Below are 20,081 nucleotides of genomic sequence, written 5' to 3'. Positions count from 1 at the left end.
TCCATCTGAGCGTTTTTAAGCCACCTAACTTCTCACCGCTAAATAGCTAACAATAGCGAACTAAATAGCTAACCAGACTCTGCAGATCTTCCATCTTAATGTACGGCAGTGCAGCGCCAGAATACAACAGAACTGCTCTCAGCCCTGTTTCCCTCCCCCACTGCATGCGTCATTCGTGCCCTCACAGGCAGCAAAAGCAGTTGAAAAGCTGGTATGTGTTGCTATTTATCCAACATGACCAGTCCACACTTGCCCGGGGCAGAAGTACAGCTTTAGCAGCAATGTGTGTTAGCCTGCAGATGAGATAATGCTAGCTCTTATCCATCCACGCGGTTGTTGACATTTCCCTACCCAACCTGTCTGAACACATAGAGCCACGGAGTCTCCTCTGATAAAGAGATGAGTCACTTGCTCATCTACCCCCCCCCCCCCCCCCCCCCCCCGCAGGCCCCACCAGGCCTTATGTGTACATCCAGGCTCACTGAGGATCGTATGAATAGCAGCGACCGCGTGGCTCACCGCTGACACCTGACATTTTCCTGCTGATGCATTTGGTGCATGGCGTGCATTCTCCTCCTGGGTTTATACATCTGTAGATGTGGAGCGCCCCCCCCCCCCCCCCCCCACACACACACACACACTATGTGCCTGTAACATAACACAGCACTCGCCTTCCCTTCAATCCATCTTAGCACGTAGGCACTACATGACACAGGACCTGCCCCTCCCTCCTCCATGTTTTTCTCTGTCTTACTCACCATGACTACCTGTTGTGTTTCCTTTCTTTACCTCTGAACACACACACACACACACACACACACACACACACGCACACACGCACACACACACACACACACACACACCAAACTACAGTTCAGAAGCACCAAGATGTCGAGCACAGAAAAGCTGGGAGCTGCTGGCAAAAGATAGAATGTGAGATTCTGTGCAGGCGGGTGGAGACGAGTGTGTGTGTGTGTGTGTGTGTGTGTGTGTGTTGGGTGGAGATGAGTGTGTGTGCGTGTGTGTGTGTGTGTGTGGGGGGCTTCCTGGCTGCCTGCCAGCTTCCAGCAGCAGCACTGCAGCATGTCAATATGTCCGTTGCCAGGGAAACAGAGAGAGCACGCCAGGCAACACGGCCCACAGGAGCCTCTGTCATCTCCTTCAAATCGCTGAGACTCAGGCAGCAAAATGTTCCTTTGCACTGATGCGACGCGTCCAGAACCAGAACCTTCCAGGATAAAAGGTCCGAGCCCGGAAAAATGTGAGCAGACCAGCTGAGCGGCAGCGAAACACCAGCTCCACAACGAGATGGTGGCGGCTGATGCCTCCAAACAGCACAGAGATAAAACTGATCAGATTAGGAACGTTGGGAACGCCGCCTGGAAGGAGACGGGTTCGGACTCGGCTCTTTGTTCTTTTTACTGAGCGGATCCGATGAGAGGTTCCGCTGCTGTTGCAAAGGTCACAGCAGGAAGTTTCTCCTCAGAGTTGATTCCTGCCCCTAATTCGACCGTTAATTGACTGCAGAGAGAATCGACGCGTCCAACGGACTCCGTCCTCGCCCGGCTCCGTCCTCGCCCGGCTCTCCGGCCGCGGGGCCGCGCGCCGCCGCCAGCGTTGGGAAGGGAGCGCACGTACGTGCACTGTTGCAGGAGTGTGTTCCAGGGTGACGTGACCTTGAGCCTCTGATGCAGGTTCAGTGTGTGTGAAGCTAAATCATGAATCATTGGAGCAGCAACAGATAAAACACAGCTAAATATCTTCACCTGAACTAAACAAGCTGAAGGGCAGCTAGAGGACCCCCCCACCAGGACCCCCCCGCCAGGACCCCCCCGCCAGGACCCCCCCGCCAGCCCCGTCAGCCTGTGCCCAAAGGGGGGGGGGCTGGGGCAATATTTTTAGAAGTGGGCAAGTGGACAAACAGCTGCTGATAGTGCGTCTGAACCAGCTCGAGGACGCAGATGAAAGTGCTGATATGTCCCATTATTTTAGGTTCTGCTCAGCCCGGAGGCCAAGGAGCCTGTGGAGAAACTCAGTAGGACTGTTGTGAGGTGGGTGAAGCAGGGTGTGTGTGTGTGTGTGTGGGGGGGGGGGGGGGGGGGGCATATCCAGAGGGGATTTTTAGCTGAGAGCTTCTCCCAGAATGCAACGTGACCCTCATGGCCACATGGTGCTGTGGGAATCCTGAGGGGGGGTGGAACTGCTGACAGTAGCAGGCTGAGCGATGGCGTCTCTGATGGCTGCTGGTATTTCTGGATGCCTTTTGAGGGGGGGGGTACGGCCTGGGGGGGGGGGGGGGGGGGGGGGGGGGGGTGATAGGCCTGGGGGGGGGGGGTGATCCAGCCTGTCATTCCACAAGTTTGACACTTCTTCATGAGCCGCGGTTACAAACTCCCCCATTTATCATGTAGCCCTGAACGATCTGATCAGAGAGGTTATTATCAATAGATTTACTGGATATTGAAACACAGGCGGCTCCTTATGATATTTAATAATAATAGTTTTATTTATTCGTCTCATTTATCTGTTATATATTGTTATATTTTAAAACACAACACACATTAAAACACGAGAATCCAGGTAGATAAAGTGCAGCTGTGCACGTTGGGGCGTGTGCACGTTGGGGCGTGTGCACGGCCCCATCAGTCCGTTCACCCCCCCTGCCCACCTAAACGGACCTGTGCAGACACGTGCGCGCTCCTGTAGGCCGGAGTCACGTGCGCGCTAACATGGCGGCCTTCCTTAATTACACCGCCCTCGTGACTCAAACCTGGAGAAAACCCGATTTATCTGCTGGGATCATGCGGGACCGTCGCCATGGTGACCGCCACCAGACCCGGCCCGTCTGTGCACAACAACCTGCGCTCACGAAGACGGATCCTCGTGGATTACCCCCCCCCCCACACACACACACAACCCCCCCCGCCCCCCCCCCCGGTGCTGACCGGCACCGTCGGTCCAAACTGCTGAATCACCGCTGCTGTAAAGCCAAGAACCCAAAACCAACATGTTGCTGCTGCGATCTGAAGGTGAGGAACACCTGAGCGGCACCGGTCCAACATCTGGAGGCTCATAGCAGCAAAATGATCCCGTGGAAACGTTTGATGTTGATAAAAGAGGCGCGTTTGATGATGAATGTGGATGTTATGAATGAGGAGGTCACGTGATCTCAGCAGGCCTCACTGGCAGGTACAACTGCTGCTAATGCTAATGCTGCTGCTACTGTTACTAATGCTGCTGCTACTGTTGCTACTGCTGCTGCTAATGCTACTGTTGCTAATGCTGCTGCTAATGCTACTGTTGCTAATGCTGCTGCTAATGCTGCTGCTACTGTTGCTAATGCAGCTGCTGCTGCTGTTGCTAATGCTGGTGCTGCTAATGCTACTGTTGTTGTTGCTGCTCTGCTGCTGCTGCTAATGCTACTGTTGCTAATGCTGTTGTTGTTGTTGCTGCTGCTAATGATGCTATTGTAGCTGCTGCTGCTACTGTTACTGCTCTGCTGCTGCTAATGCTACTGTTGCTAATGCTGCTACTGTTACTGCTCTGCTGCTGCTAATGCTAATGCTGCTGCTGCTGTTGTTGTTGTTGCTGCTGCTAATGCTAATGCTAATGCTGCTGCTGCTCCCCATCAACACAGAGGAACAACACAAAGACTGTTGCCACAGAAACAAAGATCAGTGTACTGTGTTGTCACATTTTTCACAGGATCAATCTGGTGGGGGGGTGGGGGGGGGGGGGGGGGCAACACAACCCTCCATTGTTTCATCAAAGACAAGACACTGTTTGTTCTGGGGATTTTGATGTCGGTGTCACGGTTCATCCTCTCCCTGACCTCTGGATCCAGAAGTCTGGTGGAGAGCGTTGAGGTTTGTTCTGGTGCTGCAGCCACGTCCTCCAGGCCGTCAGCCACCAAACGTATAGATTATAGATATAGATTATAGATATAGATTATAGATAGATATAGATGAGCATGTCTGTTTTACCTTTACCACATGGCCTCTGCAGGCTGGAGCTGCACCAAACTGCAGGATCTGTTGTGCACCATCGTTATCGCCTCAGATAACAGACATGAAACTGCTCCTATCACAGGAAGCATCACAACGCGTTTGGGGAGTGAAAAACAAACCTTTTGCTCAACATTTCGACCTGTGAATGCACGTGATTCAGCCACAGGCAGGAAAGCTGCTCAACAAACACCTGTTAAGAGATATTTGAGCTTTTGGAGGCAAGTTGCTGCTGCTTATCCTATAATGTGGCATTATTACACGTTATTACACATTATTACACGTTATTACACGTTATTACACATGTGATGCTGATTTCTGCATTTAAATAAAAGCAATCAACATCCAGGCAGCTGCACAGCTGAGTGGAACCTTGAAGGACTAATTTCTTCTTCTTCTTATTATTAATTTATTTTGTGATGGGAAGCAAAATCAGTACGTGTGTGTGTGTGTGTGTGTGTGTGTGTGTGTGTGTGTGTGTGTGTGTGTGTGTGCATTGTCCACTGACAAGATGTCGGGCAGCAGCTGTTCCCGACACGTCCTAAACTATATTTACACTTCGGCCCAGTGGAAGCTGTCAGCCAACACTTGCTGCCTGTTTACAGGGTTAAAAACTTCACTTTTGTCTCTATTCTGGTTTAAATACCATTCTGCAGCCAGCGCGCGCGTGTGTGCGTGTGTGTGCGTGTGTGTGCGTGTGTGTGTGTGTGTGTGTGTGTGTGTAACTCCTTTACTCATTGACAGCGTTGCCGTGCACAGATTGCAGAATTCCCAGAAGTTTCCGACTGCAGCTTTGAGCAACGTTCTTGTTTCCATGGAAACGACACCGTCCGGACGCTCGGTGACCCGCGCCGCTGCAGCGTTGTGGATCCTCTCGAGGCTGTTTTGAGCTCATTAGGAGCACGTGGAGCGCGTGATCAGCTGAGCTCGCCGTGATTCAGGACCGTTGCGTAACGTCTATATTTTATGGGACTTTGGATTTTCCTCATTCTTTCCGGAGTGTTTACAGAAGGAGTGTGTGTGTGTGTGTGTGTGTGTGTGAGTGTGTGAGGAATTCAGCCGTGAGTCAGCACGGGAATGGCATCCAAGCGCAGCGGGGGCCAAGGTCGGATTAAACAAGTTAATGTTTGGAAGCGCTGACGTCACCAGTTCGTGTCCCGAATCCCGAACAGGCAGCTCCAGTTGGACTCACTGGTCCCCCGTCCCCCACTGGTCCCACCGTCCCCCACTGGTCCCACTGTCTCCCACTGGTCCCACCGTCCCTCACTGGTCCCACTGGTCCCCCGTCCCCCACTGGTCCCACCGTCCCTCACTGGTCCCACTGGTTCCCCACTGGTCCCCCGTCCCCCACTGGTCCCCCGTCCCCCACTGGTCCCACTGGTCCCACCGTCCCCCACTGGTCCCACTGTCTCCCACTGGTCCCACCGTCCCCCACTGGTCCCACTGGTCCCACTGTCTCCCACTGGTCCCACCGTCCCCCACTGGTCCCCCGTCCCCCACTGGTCCCCCGTCCCTCACTGGTCCCACTGGTCCCCCGTCCCCCACTGGTCCCCCGTCCCTCACTGGTCCCACTGTCTCCCACTGGTCCCCCGTCCCCCACTGGTCCCCCGTCCCCCACTGGTCCCACTGTCTCCCACTGGTCCCCCGTCCCTCACTGGTCCCACTGTCTCCCACTGGTCCCCCGTCCCCCACTGGTCCCCCGTCCCCCACTGGTCCCCCGTCCCCCACTGGTCCCACTGGTCCCACCGTCCCCCACTGGTCCCACCGTCCCTCACTGGTCCCACTGGTCCCCCATCCCCCACTGGTCCCACTGGTCCCCCGTCCCCCACTGGGCTGCTGATGGACGCGTTAATGCCTCACACTCCAGATGTTTCTCCCTCTACTCTGATCAAAGCTGCTCTCTCGTTTAAGAGAGAAAATAATGAGTGAAAACAAAGATGACGGCACAATTCGTCGTTGTCTCTGTTCCCTCCTGCATCATCGATAATATGCTCATATGTCAGAGCGTGATTTTTTATTAAAGCCATAAAGGCACATAAATGGTCATAAATATTAGAGCTCCTCCCACCTTCAGTGACCTTGAAGGTCGTTTGTACGGGGCCTAATAACAGCTTAGTGCTATGTTGTTCTATTTAGAGCAACAATCTGGGCTTGTTGCGAGCTAATTTAAACGAAGCCAAAATAAATTGATATGTGAGGGTGGAGACGTGTGACGGTTGGTGGGTGGGGGCGATAACGTGGGCGATATCAGTGTTTCTGGTTGTAAACAGCTTCAAACAGCCCCCCGGGTCCTGGTGCAAGCTAATGATCTGCTAACGCTTCTCCTGGGTAGGAACACATGACCTCACGGTCGGGCCTGCTCGTTGGAGGACGTGTTGCGACATTCTGCATCACGAGGCTCCACAGTTTCACACTGGGGGGGGGGGGGGGGGCAACTGTGTCGTAATCACCATCTGAAAGAATCGAAAACACGCAAAGCTCAGCGCCGCCACGAATGGAGCAAAGTAGTCCAACGTCAGCATGATAGTGGCGAAGGAGAGTGGGAGGCCGAGGTGGGACGGAGGTCCAGGCTGGACCTGAGGCACGCAGCCGTTCATCATTATTCAGCAGGACGCTTTGAAGTGGAGCTCACAGAGATGGTGAAACAGCTCTAATTAACACCCCAACGATGCCGAGTCGCCCGCTGAAGCGGAGCCTTTGAAGAGTCAGAATGCCCCATTTAGAGATAACAGCCAATATCACCATCGTGGACTCGGAGGCCGTCCCATTGATTTTGCCCTTTAATCGTGCGTGTGCACGTGTGCACGTGTGCGAGAGGCTCTTGGTGTCCTACTTTCTGGGCACTCGTGGCGTTTGGGGCCTGACAGGAGTGACAGATGGAGACGGGCTGCTGGTACCGAGAGGCCAGAGGAAGAGCCGGGGGATCCTGGAGGAGCTCTGGAGGCTCACGGCACCTTCGGTACCGCCTTCACCTTCGGACCTCTGAGACACCGATGTCCCGGCTCACGCCACCTTCGGTACCGCCTTCACCTTCGGACCTCTGAGACACCGATGTCCCGGCTCACGCCACCTTCGGTACCGCCTTCACCTTCGGACCTCTGAGACACCGATGTCCCGGCGTCCTCAGCGTGTGTTTGCATCCCATCTCCGTGGAAGCATATTGTTCTGAACGTGAGCAGAACGCCGCTCCGAGCTCTTCAGAGAGGCCGTCTCATATGGAGAAGGGTCTAATTTTAACTCGGAGAGGGAGACGGAGCGCGTGGGGGGGGCGGAGCGCGTGGGGGGGGGCGGAGCGCGTGGGGGGGGCGGAGCGCGTGGGGGGGGCTCATGAAGCAGCTCTCAATTATTCATCAGCTACGAGTCGAGACGTCCTCCATTTTCCCCACGTTAGCTTCATTCAGACAAACACGTCTGGTTCTCAGGCCCTCGGACCTGGTTCTGATTCTCCCCCAGTGTTGGCGTGACGGGGGGGGGGCAGACACTGAAACAGGAAGCAGGAAGCGAGCGTGCGCTGTCCGTCTTTGTTTCACGTCCCTGTTTTCGTTCGCCCGATGACTCAGTTTCTGCTCCCAACGCGTCGCGGCGCCGAGAGACGAGCGGTCATGTGACAGCTGACTCCACCGCGCTGTGATGTAACAGCGGCAGTTATAGCGAGGGGGGGGGGGGCGGTTATCTCAGTTCAATGACTCCCTTGTCTGTGTTCCAGAGCTCCTGACCATCATAAATTTCCGCTGGGGGGTTCGTCTGATGCTCCATGTCCATGACAGCAAATCCACAGTGGTGGTTTGTTGTCGTGGCGATTATCCGCCATCAGCTCCTCCAGATCACATGACTGTGGCGACGCTGGACTGTGGCCGACCAACAAACCCGCCTGGGGTTGAGCAACCCCCCCCCCCCCCCGTGTCCTCTGACCGGGTTGACGTCGGTATGAAGTTTATGGCCTCGGAAGTTGCTGAGTGGCCTCGGCAACTTCAGGCGATCTGGGGGGGGGTTTATCCCTGCTGTGATCATGGCACCATTTTAGGAAGCCCCCCCCCCCCCATTCTGACAGGCTGTTTATGCTGAGGCTGGTTTTCTGTGTTTGCTGATAACTGGAAGGCTAACAGAAAACCACGTGCACGCTCCTCCGCAGGCACCGACACACTGATGAATTCAGCCGTCTCTTCTTAAAGCTAAAGCGACGCAACCCCAGCAGCTAACGGGGCGTTATGGAAATGATTGGCTCTCAATAACAGACAGCCCATAATATTGTTGGCAGGATCGATGGAGAACGCGTCCGTATTATTGCACCTTCCTGAACATTTTTCATTATGAAAACTGAGATTTCCCATCGATTTCGCTGCCGCCTCACAGGAGGCCGCCGAGCTGCGGCGTGTTTGTGCTAATGTGGGCGGCTCAGATGGGTTTAGTGGGGGGGGGGCACGTCTATCTGTGACAGGCAGCGGGTGCTGTAGATCATTCAGAGCAGCAGAACAGCACTCAGGTGTGCTGCTGTGTGGAGATAAGGCTACCGAGGGGAACTTTAGCATCTGATGTGAAGCTAGCGTAGCTGTGATGTTAGATTCTGGACAGATATGTGTTGACAAATGTAAATAAGAATTGCAACAGTAGCCATCAAAGCTGTAATTTATCGCTACCGTTAAATTATCTGAAAGCACCTAATGGAAGAAATTAGCTTTAGCCTTCATACGCTAGACCAAAAAACACCAGTGTAGCAATAAAAATGATTCATTTGTGGTGAATAGAAAAGACAAACAGAGCATTATCTCTCTTTAGGCTAATGTTAGCCTCTCTCCTCAGTCTGAAGGCCTAAATATCTATATGTATGCATGTAGCTTTATCACCAGTGGTGTGAGGACATTATTAGACCTTATGGAAACTAGCTCCTAATAGTTGGACACGTCTACAGTTTCACAGTTATCGCTTTGCAAATGTTTGCCAGGTACAAACAGAAACACGAACAATCGGTGAGCTCGTCTGTCATAAATAAGGCTGAGGTCACGGATAATGTCGCCTTTTATCTCGCCGCATCAGACCATGCGTGCGGTTCCACAGTGGACGGAGATAAATGGGAGGACAGAGGACAGATATGGGGACACTTCAGAGTGTCCTGGCAGCTTGGAGACGACGGCTCCTCGTCTGCTGGCCTGGATTCATGAGTGTCACCGAGCAGAAGACCACGACTCCACCGCCCAAACTGTGGCTTCTCCCAGCTGAAAACGTGCAAGCTCACATGCACACGACACCATCTGACCTCGGAGCTCTCCCGTGTGGGCGTCACGGCGACCACGTCGATGTCCGCCTCCGGGTTCCAGCAGTATGGGAGCTCGTCTCTGCTCGTAAAGGCCCAACAGAGTGAAGAACTTCTTTCACTGTTTCACTTCTTTGCTGAAATGAGCCAAATCAAATGACGCATTAATTGTTCATTAAGACTGAAGCTGGTTCTGCAGTGACGGCGCAGGCGTCCGGGCCGCTGCAGCCCCGTCTCCCCAGGACCAGGACCAGGGCCAGTGATCCTGGAGATGATGCAGCATGTCTCCGGCCACTCTCCTGGAAGGACAAAGACATGGAAATTACTGCTCTTATTATCTGGTGATGGTCATTTTGGTAGCCTAATTATCCCAGGAAGCTCCCGACAGATTTCTGGGTGTGTGGTGACGCTCACGTTTGGGATGAAAAGGGACTTTGGGAGAAAGAGGGTCGACGGAGCACAGGAGCGGATGCAGGAGGGATTAGGGAGTCGGACCAGGCCAGGATCTGGGGCATGATGGAATCATGGGAGACATTTACAGCCCATAATGATAACAATAACATCACCTTGGTTACATGTCTTTCTGGCAGGGCAACAAAAGAGACGGCGTCCCTGCGATGGCGAGGTGAGCTGCGCTTGTCTGGGCCGGCCTGCTCGGTGGGGAGGGGGGGGGGGGGGGTGTTGATGTTGATGCCGTCGTGCTGCTCACAAGGTGCCCTGGAGGAGTGTCACAGCACATTCTTCTCACTTTAACGGAGCGCGTCCCTGTCACGCTCCGGGTTGCCGTAGTCAGGCGGCGTTCGCCTCCCGCCATCTGTCCTGGCTATTATAGTCATGTGATGTTCCACAACACTGAGGCTCAGGCTTCGTTCTGGCACGGCGGCCACATCTGGCGCCGGTGCTGAACGCACCCCAACATTCTGGGGGTTAGCATGAACAGTGGCGGTGCTGAACGCACCCCAACATTCTGGGGGTTAGCATGAACAGTGGCGGTGCTGAACGCACCCCAACATTCTGGGGGTTAGCATGAACAGTGGCGGTGCTGAACGCACCCCAACATTCTGGGGGTTAGCATGAACAGTGGCGGTGCTGAACGCACCCCAACATTCTGGGGGTTAGCATGAACAGTGGCGGTGCTGAACGCACCCCAACATTCTGAGGGTTAGCATGAACAGTGGCGGTGCTGAACGCACCCCAACATTCTGAGGGTTAGCATGAACAGTGGCGGTGCTGAACGCACCCCAACATTCTGAGGGTTAGCATGAACAGTGGCGGTGCTGAACGCACCCCAACATTCTGGGGGTTAGCATGAGCAGTGGCGGTGCTGAACGCACCCCAACATTCTGGGGGTTAGCATGAACAGTGGCGGCTAAACTCAAGAAAGGCACCAATTTCCGGGCTGGCGTGCACGTTTTTACACACACAGCAGCCAGCTCAGCCAAACAGGAAGTCTCTTTATACCGTATGCAGACATCCCCCCCCCCCCCCGTCACAAGCTGATGGGCCACTGTTGTTACCGCAACGTTTGTCATGTTGTGGTTCCCCAGCAGCACATCTCGCCCCCTTCAGCAGTTGAACCACGTGGCCCTCAGAAGGGATCCATTAGATCCAGAACGTCTCAGGGCCAATCACTCAGGCCTTTGCATCCCGCTGCCTCCTTGTCCGAGCAGCTTCGCGCCTCATGTTCTCCTCTAAAGGAGGTCCGGAGGTTCTACAGAACCAGACCGTTGATGAGCAAGTCTGGGAAAAGAAAAGATTTCAAGTGTCACCTTGGAGGAGGGCAGTTGACAGCTGCTTTGTGCACAAGCTGGTTTAATTGGTGAGGGAAACGAGCCTGACCGTGGCGGCGGCGGCGGCGGCGGCGGCGGGACCAATGAGCACCACTTCCTGCCACTCCAAACGACACCGTTGTAATTTCTGACAGCGGCGAGCAAAACACTCCCGATATTAATTATACGGTGGAATGTGCCTCGGTTTGGCAGACTCTCACAGTGAATACTTATGTAAGCCGTCGCCCCAGTCTCCATGGCAACACGGAGCATCCAGACACATGCCTTCTCTTCCCTTCATCCCCTGAAGTGGGCTGTTTCCATGGAAACCACGCAGCTGCCTTTGATGGTGGCTCTCGGCCCCCGGCAAGATGGGTGGATGGATGGATGGAGGGGTGGATGGAGGGGTGGATGGAGGGGACGATGGGGGGGGGTGGAGGGGGGTGGATGGGGGGGTGGAGGACAGATGCAGATCCTGAGTTACGCAACACTTCACCACAGAGAGAGAAGCTCGTGCGACACGAAGGCGGTGAAATAAAGCGTCGCACAGACGCTCTCGGTCACATTCACCATGATTCACAACCCTCATGTTGATTCATGTTGCCTTTGGATTAAAAAAAGATCTGTGTGTGTGTGTGTGTGTGTGTGTGTGTGTGTGTGCGTGTGCGGGGGGGGGGTCTTTCTGGGGGTAAAGCAGGATGCTCCCTGCTCCACCATCTGCCCCGCGTTCCCGTTCCATCCTCGGTACGGATCTCCGCCGGGACACTTCCCTCCTGTCATTAACATTCACACCACCTTCTCCACAATCACTTGGCAGCACAGCCCATAATTTCCACTGTGTGTCAGCTTTTTGACCTTCCACTCATGTCACAGCGCTTATCTTGTGTGGGAGGTCCTGTTGCATCAGCGGCTAAACTGTTTGTGGTTAGCGACGGTTTCATCACCGTTGTGCAACAACCATGTAACGTTCTTGGCCGTCCCAACTGAAACTGGCAGCGATTAGGCTCCGCCTCCTGCAGCCATGAGCTGCGTGGGCTCAGCGGGAGCGGCGGCGGCGGGCATCAGCGGGCAGATAACGCCGACATGTGTGTGTGTCTCCTGCCTGGACAAAAACAGCCTGCTCACTGGGGGGGGAGGAAATAGCTTTAGCCCCGGCTAGCAGATCAAAGTGATCAGATAAGTAATCCCCCATGAGTCACGAGCGGCTGGGGGGGTGGGGGGGTTATTTCGTTGCTTTCCCTTATTTTTAGGGCACGATTTGACTGTGACTGTGTGAATAAGTGCTCAGATGCAGGAAGTCCTCCTCCGGTATTTCAGTTTCATCATCCTGTAAAATGACTTTGAAGTTAAAGGGTATTTTTTGCTTTGACTGAAACAGAAAATCAGCCGGCGTGCGCTGTAATTCCCCCCCCCAGAGCAGCCAGCTGTGTCTGGGCCACAGCAGCACACTCAAACCGAGCTGGCAGCTTGATGATCTGGTGGTTCTGGGACCGAGCGCATGACCTCACTGCAGCCACACAAGTTAGCAATTTGTGGCGATGCGTCACGGCGAGGAGAGAGGAGGCGATGAAAAACAAAAGCAACCTTCAGGTTAGGCTGCAGAGAGCAGCTCTGCTCGCCTCGGTCCTGTCAGTTAGCTGAAGAAGACCACGGAGCCCACTGGTCCACCCCTAAAATCATCTGCTCCACCTCCAGGGATTCAGCTACAGATTAGACGCTAGGAAAACCCTGTGACCCGTGCAGCCGCTGCTAAATGCTAGCGCTGCTAAATGCTAGCGCTGCCAAGGTTCCACTGGTAAGGTTTCTAGGGGGAAGTAAAGCCTACAGATAACTGAGGGACACCCCCTGGACCGTCACGGGACCTTTCCCTCATACGCTCACACCCAGGGCCAACAGACGTCTGGAAATGGACCAGCGGTTAGCACCGTCACCCGCTAGCAACAGTGGCGTCGCACCACCGTGTCCACACGGACTTTAGTGGGACTAAACGTACCCTCAGTCATGGCCCAGAGATGCTAACTGGTTAGCCTGGGACACAGAAGCTAAACCCGCTAGTTAAAGTGGAACAAAGACGCTAGAGGGACTTTTTGTCATGAATGTATTTCCCTGATCTCTGCCCCCCCCCACACACACACACACATGAGCCTGGTCCTGCTCCAGGTTTCTTCCTGTTAAAGGGGAGGTTTTCCTGTTGCTGGTTGGGGGTTCTGGGGTTCTGGAAAGCTCCTAGAGACAGTTTAGATTGTAACGGACGCTGTATAAATCCAGGGTGATTGATTGGTATTGGGAGGGCGTGGCTAAATGACCTCGTTAGAGGGGAACTGGGCCTGGATTGGACCTTTTAACTGCAACAGTCCAAAGGCACATTTTATTTGAAGCAAAGTCAAATGAGACGCTGACTGTGTGTAATATCACCTTGGTTAATACCAGGCTCTCCAAAAGGAAGTGCTAACGAGCACTCCCTGGGACGGCAGATGAGACTCACACCTGCAGGGTGGGGGGGGTGGTGGTGTTCTTACTGGGGTGGGATGGCGGCCGTGAATCACGTCAGAGGGCTTCCTCTTTCCTTGCTAGGTTATCAATTAGCTCTGTTGTTCGCCGGCTCCTCTCCCTCCTGGACCTGACGTGGGGCTGATCCAGGATCCGGGCCTCTCCTCCCTCTGACCGGAATGATACAGAAATCCATTATTGTGGCAGCTTTTCTCCCTGCTGCTGCTGGCTGATTTATTTAGACAGCCGCGGGCGTTTGGAGCCGTTCCGCCCTGTTCCGTCATGAAAGGAGACGCGGTTGCATCACGTTGCTGCTCATCGCTCCGGCCCACAGACACACCCAGAGAGCTGCTGAACAGGCTTTAACCCGTCGCTGGCCCTTCAAAGAGCCTTTGTTATCTGCTGGGATGCTTCTGCGGCGTCGCTAACAGGAATGGCCACATTTTCTGTGCTAATCAGAATAGTCGTCCCGCCTCCAACACACAGAAACGCACACACCAGCACAAAAGGCATGTCAGGGCTCTGAACACACTCGGAACACAACATCACTTCCTGTTCTGAGACGGACATGAGAGGGGAGAGCGAGGATTCGCTTTTAAAGTTTCTCACCTCCGAGGGGCTGAAGGAACGAGCTGTTTTGGTTTCGTGACGACGCGTTAACGGCGGCGTTTTTGGCCTCTCTTCACTCGGAGTCTGCTGTTATCTCGCGGTTGGTTGGTGATGTCATTGTGGGTTATTAATGAGGGACGTCATCACCGATCAAACGCTGGTGCTGACCTAATGAGAAGGTTGTTGGGTTAGCAAGATGCTAACAGCACAAATCCTCCCTGAAGGGCTAAAGTGATATTTAAAGCGTTCAGTAGAATCGCACTCCTCAAAGTGGGACTGAAGGGATAAATTAAAGACATTTACCAACATGTTCGAGAAAGAAAATAACCGAAATCAGACTTTACCTCAACCATGTCTTAACCCAAATGCCCCGTCCTCTTAAAAATGGCCTCATCTTGCTAGTGGGCTTATGGGTAGTTGTTGTTTTGTATTTTGGGTGCTCATTGTGAGGCGCACACACACACACACACACACACACACACACACACACACACACATCCATTTCGCCTGGCTGCCTGCCTGCTTCCTGCTGTCTACGCCTGTGTTGCGCCACACTACTTCTTTTGAAATAATAAATTACGGAACACAATTTCACCATCCGACTGCCTCCAGGCTACGAGAATGAGGTTTGGAGAGCGAGACCAATTTCAAAAAGCAAACAAAAGAGAAAAAAAAAAACCACACAGCAACTGCTGCTCGCTAACGAGGCCTCCGCAATCAGCGCGTCCAGCAGCAGGAGACGGTGTGTGTGAACCAGTGTGACCAGTGTGCAGAGGAATCTGGGAATGGGATGAGTGCTGGTGTTGTTATGGTGCCTCCAACACTTACATCATGAAGTCGGTGGGTGTGACGGAGAAAAGACGCGCTGTACCAGAAACGGGAACGCTGCCTGTTCGCAGCTGAAAGTGGGACAGTCTCAGTAACGCGTCCAGTATCACTCAGTGTCTGTGTCACATCCAGGAAGTTCAGCAGTTTTGGTTCCCGTTCGCTGGACTGCACAGAAGCCTGCGATGTCATTTTCTCAGCGGAGGCGCAGGCTTGAATTTCTGAGAGTGTTTTTTGTGTTGGTTTAAAGGAAAATCCATTCTGGAGCATGCTCCGCCGGCCAAGTGTCCAATTAGCGGTATAAAAAAACCCTCATGGAGGCAGATTTGGAATTACATTCTGTGAATTCTGGAGCTGTCCTTGCCAAGGTCTGACACAGGGGAATCGATGACTTCACTAAAATATCAAACTGTGTCATAAATTATAGTGTTTTTCTGGCTACAACCTCGGTCCAGGGGAGTTCTGTGGCTGGAGACGAGCTGCAGCTCCTGCGGATATTCAAATGATCGCCCTCGTTTCCAGTGGTGAGAGAGACTCAATTTGAATAATGTATTGCATTATGGGGGGGGGCACAAGGCCTCTGAGGTCATATGTTCTGCTGCTCCATCAGCCCGGCCCACGGGAACGGGGCACACGGGGTTGTTTATAAAATGTCCTTGGAAAAAGGAGCCTAATCCGCAGCCAAAACCGTAAGCCAGCGGGAGCGCATTAGATAACCCACAGAGTAATGAGAGTAACGAGGGCGACGCAGACGCAGGCCGGGACAGAGCGGGGGCCGCGTGCTGTAATGGCCCCGGCCCTTGGAGACTAACTGGAGCCGCACGCCCAACCACAGTCCAGTTCATCCCACCGGGTCGGCGGCGGGTCGGCGGCGGCGGCCTCGCGGACGCTACCTGCTAGCAGACAAACGTCTGCAGACAAAAGTAGCGTAAAGACGAGATCTCAGATGTCGCCAGTCCAGTTTAAATAGGCATCAGTCGTTATGGAGGTTAGCTTAGCAACGGTGTGGAGTGGAAAGTAAGTTTAAAGTATAAAACGGAGCAGCTCAGCATTAAAAACACACACAGCAAATTTACAGACTAAATGGAGCAGAAACATCTGTGAAGTGTGGCTCCTCGTCATCCTGCCACACCCTTTTAAACGAGCACCTTCAAGGGAGGAATTCTGCTGCCATAAATCCTCCGACCGATGAGTCAAAGTGGGTCAAGCCAGACGGCAACAAACAGGAGCATCAGCGAAGCTTTCAGACCCAACAGAAGGTCTGGGTCTGAAAGCTTCTGGGTCTGAAAGCTTCTGGGTCGGAGCTTCTGGGTCGGAGCTTCTGGGTCGGAGCTTCTGGGTCTGGGTTTCTGAAATGGAAAGGAGCAGTTTTCTGGATGTGCAGCCATGGAGTCCAGGAAGGACAGGAAAGCCAACAAAGGATCTTATTCACACCCACACGTGCACGGCCGGCTGGGTTGGAAGATCTGGGTGTGCAGAGCCAGGCCAGATTTCCCAACTCTCCTCAGTAGCCACTGAAGGCGACTACTGCATAAGAAAAAGGGTGTGTGTGTGTGTGTGTGTGTGTGTGTGTGTGTGTGTGTGTGTGTGTGTGTGTGTGTGTGTGTGTGTGCGGTTTTTGCAGGGTGTTTGTTCTACAGGGTCTGTCCACAGTGAGCAGATGAGGTGTGGGGGTGGTTGTCTGTGGAGCTGTTTCCTCCAGGAGGATTACTGTAAATGAGGGCTGCCCCCCCCCCCCCCCCCCCGCCTGCTTCTGGCAGCCCATCCCATAATGCCTGGGTGACGGAGCAGGTAATAAAAGCACTGAAAGCCATGACTCAGCACTTTAGCCTCCATTTAATTTCATCTAAATGCAGCGCTTACCGCCCCCTCCCCCCCCCCCCCCTCCCTGCCCCCACTCCTGCTCCTCCTGTCTCCTCATACCACCACTCCCCCCCCCCCCCTCTGCAGCAGACTTAACCCCTTCCTTCCTTCCATTTTTCCTCTCCGCACCATCACCACTCAGAAAACACCAGTAAATCACCCCCATGTGCTCGGGATGCTTCCGGCCTTTGTTGTCTTTGATGCGTGGCCTCTTCAGTGAGTGTTGGGGGGGGGGGGGGGGGGTAGTGTAGGCCACACATTCCTCTGAGCACAAACACGGCTGCACAATCAGACCAGGATTTCCGTTATTCCACAGCGGGGCCGGGACTCGGCCGGTCCCCTCTCACATCCTGGGCTCAGCTCCCAGTCGTGCCCCCAGAACCAAAACCATGATTTTAGCTTCGGCCTCTTTATTCGCGCTTCATGTTCCATTTGTGTGTTCTCCATCCTCGGAGTCGTCACCCCCAACACCCCCGGGGACACTCCTTCCTCCATTTTGACTGGGTTTTGCCACCCGATGCCTAATTATGCCCCCCCCCCCCCCCCCCCAGTTCCACTGGGCTCTCTCATTTTTCCTGATTGTTAGTGCTGTTTCCTGAGAACGAGGGATGACATTGTCCAGACCTCTTTCACGGCCTCCTTTTTTGTCCTCCTCCTCTCCTGCTCTCTGGCTTTGTGTCTCATGCAGCTGCAGTACAATAACAGTATTTGAGTGCAACAGTCCAGACAGGACTTTGGTTTAAATAAGCCCCCCTGGGGCCACGTAACAGCCCAGCACCCCCCTATCCATGTCTCCCAGTCAGTCCCTTAGAGCTGGGGCCAGCTCCACAACACATTCCTCCTGTGTGCTCCCTGCCAGCTGCTCAGCCAGCCAAACCACCATCGGAAAAATACAGAGCAGGGAGCTGTGATTTAGCCCTGATTTAGAAGACCTCCCCCTCCTCCTCCTCCCCCTCCTCCCCCTCCCCCTCCCCCTCCTCCTCCTCCTCCCCCTCCTCCTCCTCCTCCTCCCCTCTCCCCAGCCCAACAGCTGGTTTCCTGGAAGCAGACTTGTGTGCGGGGAGGGAAGGCGGTGGAACCGGGGAGGTTAAGGCTCCTTCAAAGGGCCCCTCTGTTCACATCTGCAGCTCCCCACCGGAATGTTGCGACATCTCTGCTCGGCCTCGTGTGAGGGTCGAAACGCGCAGAAAAACAGCGTTTGACGTAATGCCAGATAAGTGCTTCTGACATCAGCTAAGGTCTCGCTTTTCCCATACTCAGAGTCCTTCCATGTCTGGAGGTGAGGAGGTGAAGCGGAGGTGGGAGGGGTCCTGTCAGAGACAGATGATGTCCCTCAGAGAGACGCACGCTCCGGGCCCCTGGCGATCCGGGAATCGTGAGCACGTTGTTATATAATAAATGTTCAGCTGTCAGATGGATCGTAAGCTTCTGCTGCTCTGGTGAATGTTTACATTCGTCTGGATGCCCCAATTTATCCGACTTCCTGGGGTTGATTTGGGATGTTGAAATGCCACACGGATTGGATGGAAGAACGTGAACTGCTCGCTATTTCCAGCCTGGCGTCCGCTCCAAACGTGCACCTCTCCAAAGGATTGTGGGAGCTCTTTGTTGGAGAACCGCAGGACTATTTCCTGCCTCTGGAGTTTGGATGGCAACAGTGTTCCTTTAGGGCAGATTTGGGATCAGGCTGGAGGGTCGAACACTGATCTGATAATTGGCATAAAGCAGATTTAAAAGTGTTGAGTTCACACTGTTTTCTTACAATTTGAGGAACAGAGACTTGGGCAGGAAAATCCCCTCAGTCTTGCACAACTTTAATAGATGTGCAGGTCTGTCTATTGTTAAAGTCTGGGGCGCTAGAGTCAACAACATTTCACCCAGAGGGAGGTGGGTGTGTTTATGGGATGCTGATGATAGGCTCTGACGAGGAACTGACCTCCGTCCTTATTTTAGATTCTTCTACAGCCAGAGAGAACCTAAAGAAACACTTGAGCTCCGCTTGCTCTCCAAACCTTCTGTGGGTTTGATCCTAGCACGCTGATGAATGTGGAACCCTCATTTTTAACTTCAGCTTATTTTAAATGTCCTTTGTCATCATAAAATGAGAGGGCGAGCCATCGAGAGCTGCTTGGTCTCTACTCTGCTGCTTCTGAGTGCAAATAACACAACCCGTTTCCCACTTTTCCTGTAAATATGGGAAGTCCACAAGTCCCATTTCTGTTTCTGTGGCACTTTTATTTTACAAATGCAAGTAGAACACCCTTAACCTACTTTCCAGAGCATGCCAAGTCATAAGTCTGTGCAGCCTCTCCTGCCACACAATGACCTTGGAGTAGAGGAGAAGAATAGGAGCAGGGCTCACTTCCCTCCTGTGCACCAGCGGCCTAATTTAGGAAAGCGTGTCAGCATGAACCTTTGTCACACTGCCGGGCTCAGAATACCCATTGTTCCCATGATAGAGCCGTTCCACTCCAGGAGAGCAGCGAATATCCTGCATCCTGTGACCCAGACACATCTGCATCTACATGCGCCACGGCGGAGGCACACATGCACGTATAGGGACGATATAGCTATAGGGAAGTAGGCTAGCAAGAGCCCAGACATTCTCTGGTTCATCATCAATACAGGCGGCCTGGACGGCATCACATGTGTACGGATGCTGCCAGGACAGCGCGAGGCTTATTATGGGGTGGTTCTTCTGTATGTTGTGGATGTTATAAATGATGATCGCCAAAGATTCGGAACAGAAAGGTTCAGAATAGAAGCCAACGCCGAGTTAGCTCGTTACATTTGACACTGCGACTGAATAGATTTTCAAGGTCACCCCAAAATTCCAAAATATAGGAAATAAAGTTGATATCTTTGGGAAGCAGATGCAAACATCAGAAGAATCTGTGCTGTGTGTGTTGGTGTGTGTTGGTGTGTGCTGGTGTGTGTTGGTGTGTGTTGGTGTGTGCTGGTGTGTGCTGGTGTGTGTTGGTGTGTGCTGGTGTGTGTTGGTGTGTGCTGGTGTGTGTTGGTGTGTGTTGGTGTGTGTTGGTGTGTGTTGGTGTGTGTTGGTGTGTGCCCCTGCAGCGCGACCTGTCTGCATGTGCATGAATATGCACAGACACAAAGCCCCTGTGCTTATTTGCAGTTGCCAGCAGTCGCCTCGCCTCCGTGTCTCTGGCTCTGAAGGTCTCGGGGATTAACTTTCCACTTCTCTGATCCACTTTTCCACAGAGCCAATGGCAGCACAGCTCTGGAAAAGTGTTGTGGAAAAAAGGGCCA

At 53.5% G+C, this 20,081-nt stretch overlaps 1 long non-coding RNA gene across 2 annotated transcripts; it reads right to left on the bottom strand.

Annotated features, from left to right (window-relative positions):
* Positions 1 to 8,063: 8,063 nt before the first annotated feature.
* LOC115249660 (uncharacterized) lies at positions 8,064 to 14,539 on the bottom strand. 2 transcript variants are annotated; one of them, XR_003888351.1, is made up of 3 exons: positions 14,124 to 14,539; positions 13,544 to 13,684; positions 8,064 to 9,554 (listed from the first exon to the last, which is right to left on the bottom strand). It is a non-coding gene; the product is annotated as an uncharacterized lncRNA (long non-coding RNA). The 2 variants fall into 2 exon arrangements; XR_003888350.1 differs by lacking the exon at positions 8,064 to 9,554 and having other exon boundaries at positions 13,225 to 13,684; positions 14,124 to 14,291; positions 14,468 to 14,522.
* Positions 14,540 to 20,081: the final 5,542 nt, after the last annotated feature.

This window comes from Takifugu rubripes, chromosome 4 (assembly GCF_901000725.2).
Source record: "Takifugu rubripes chromosome 4, fTakRub1.2, whole genome shotgun sequence".
Classification (NCBI taxonomy): Eukaryota; Metazoa; Chordata; class Actinopteri; order Tetraodontiformes; family Tetraodontidae; genus Takifugu; species Takifugu rubripes.
The sequence above is the reverse complement of the archived record's forward strand: the minus strand, read 5'-3'. Positions and strand labels throughout refer to the sequence as shown.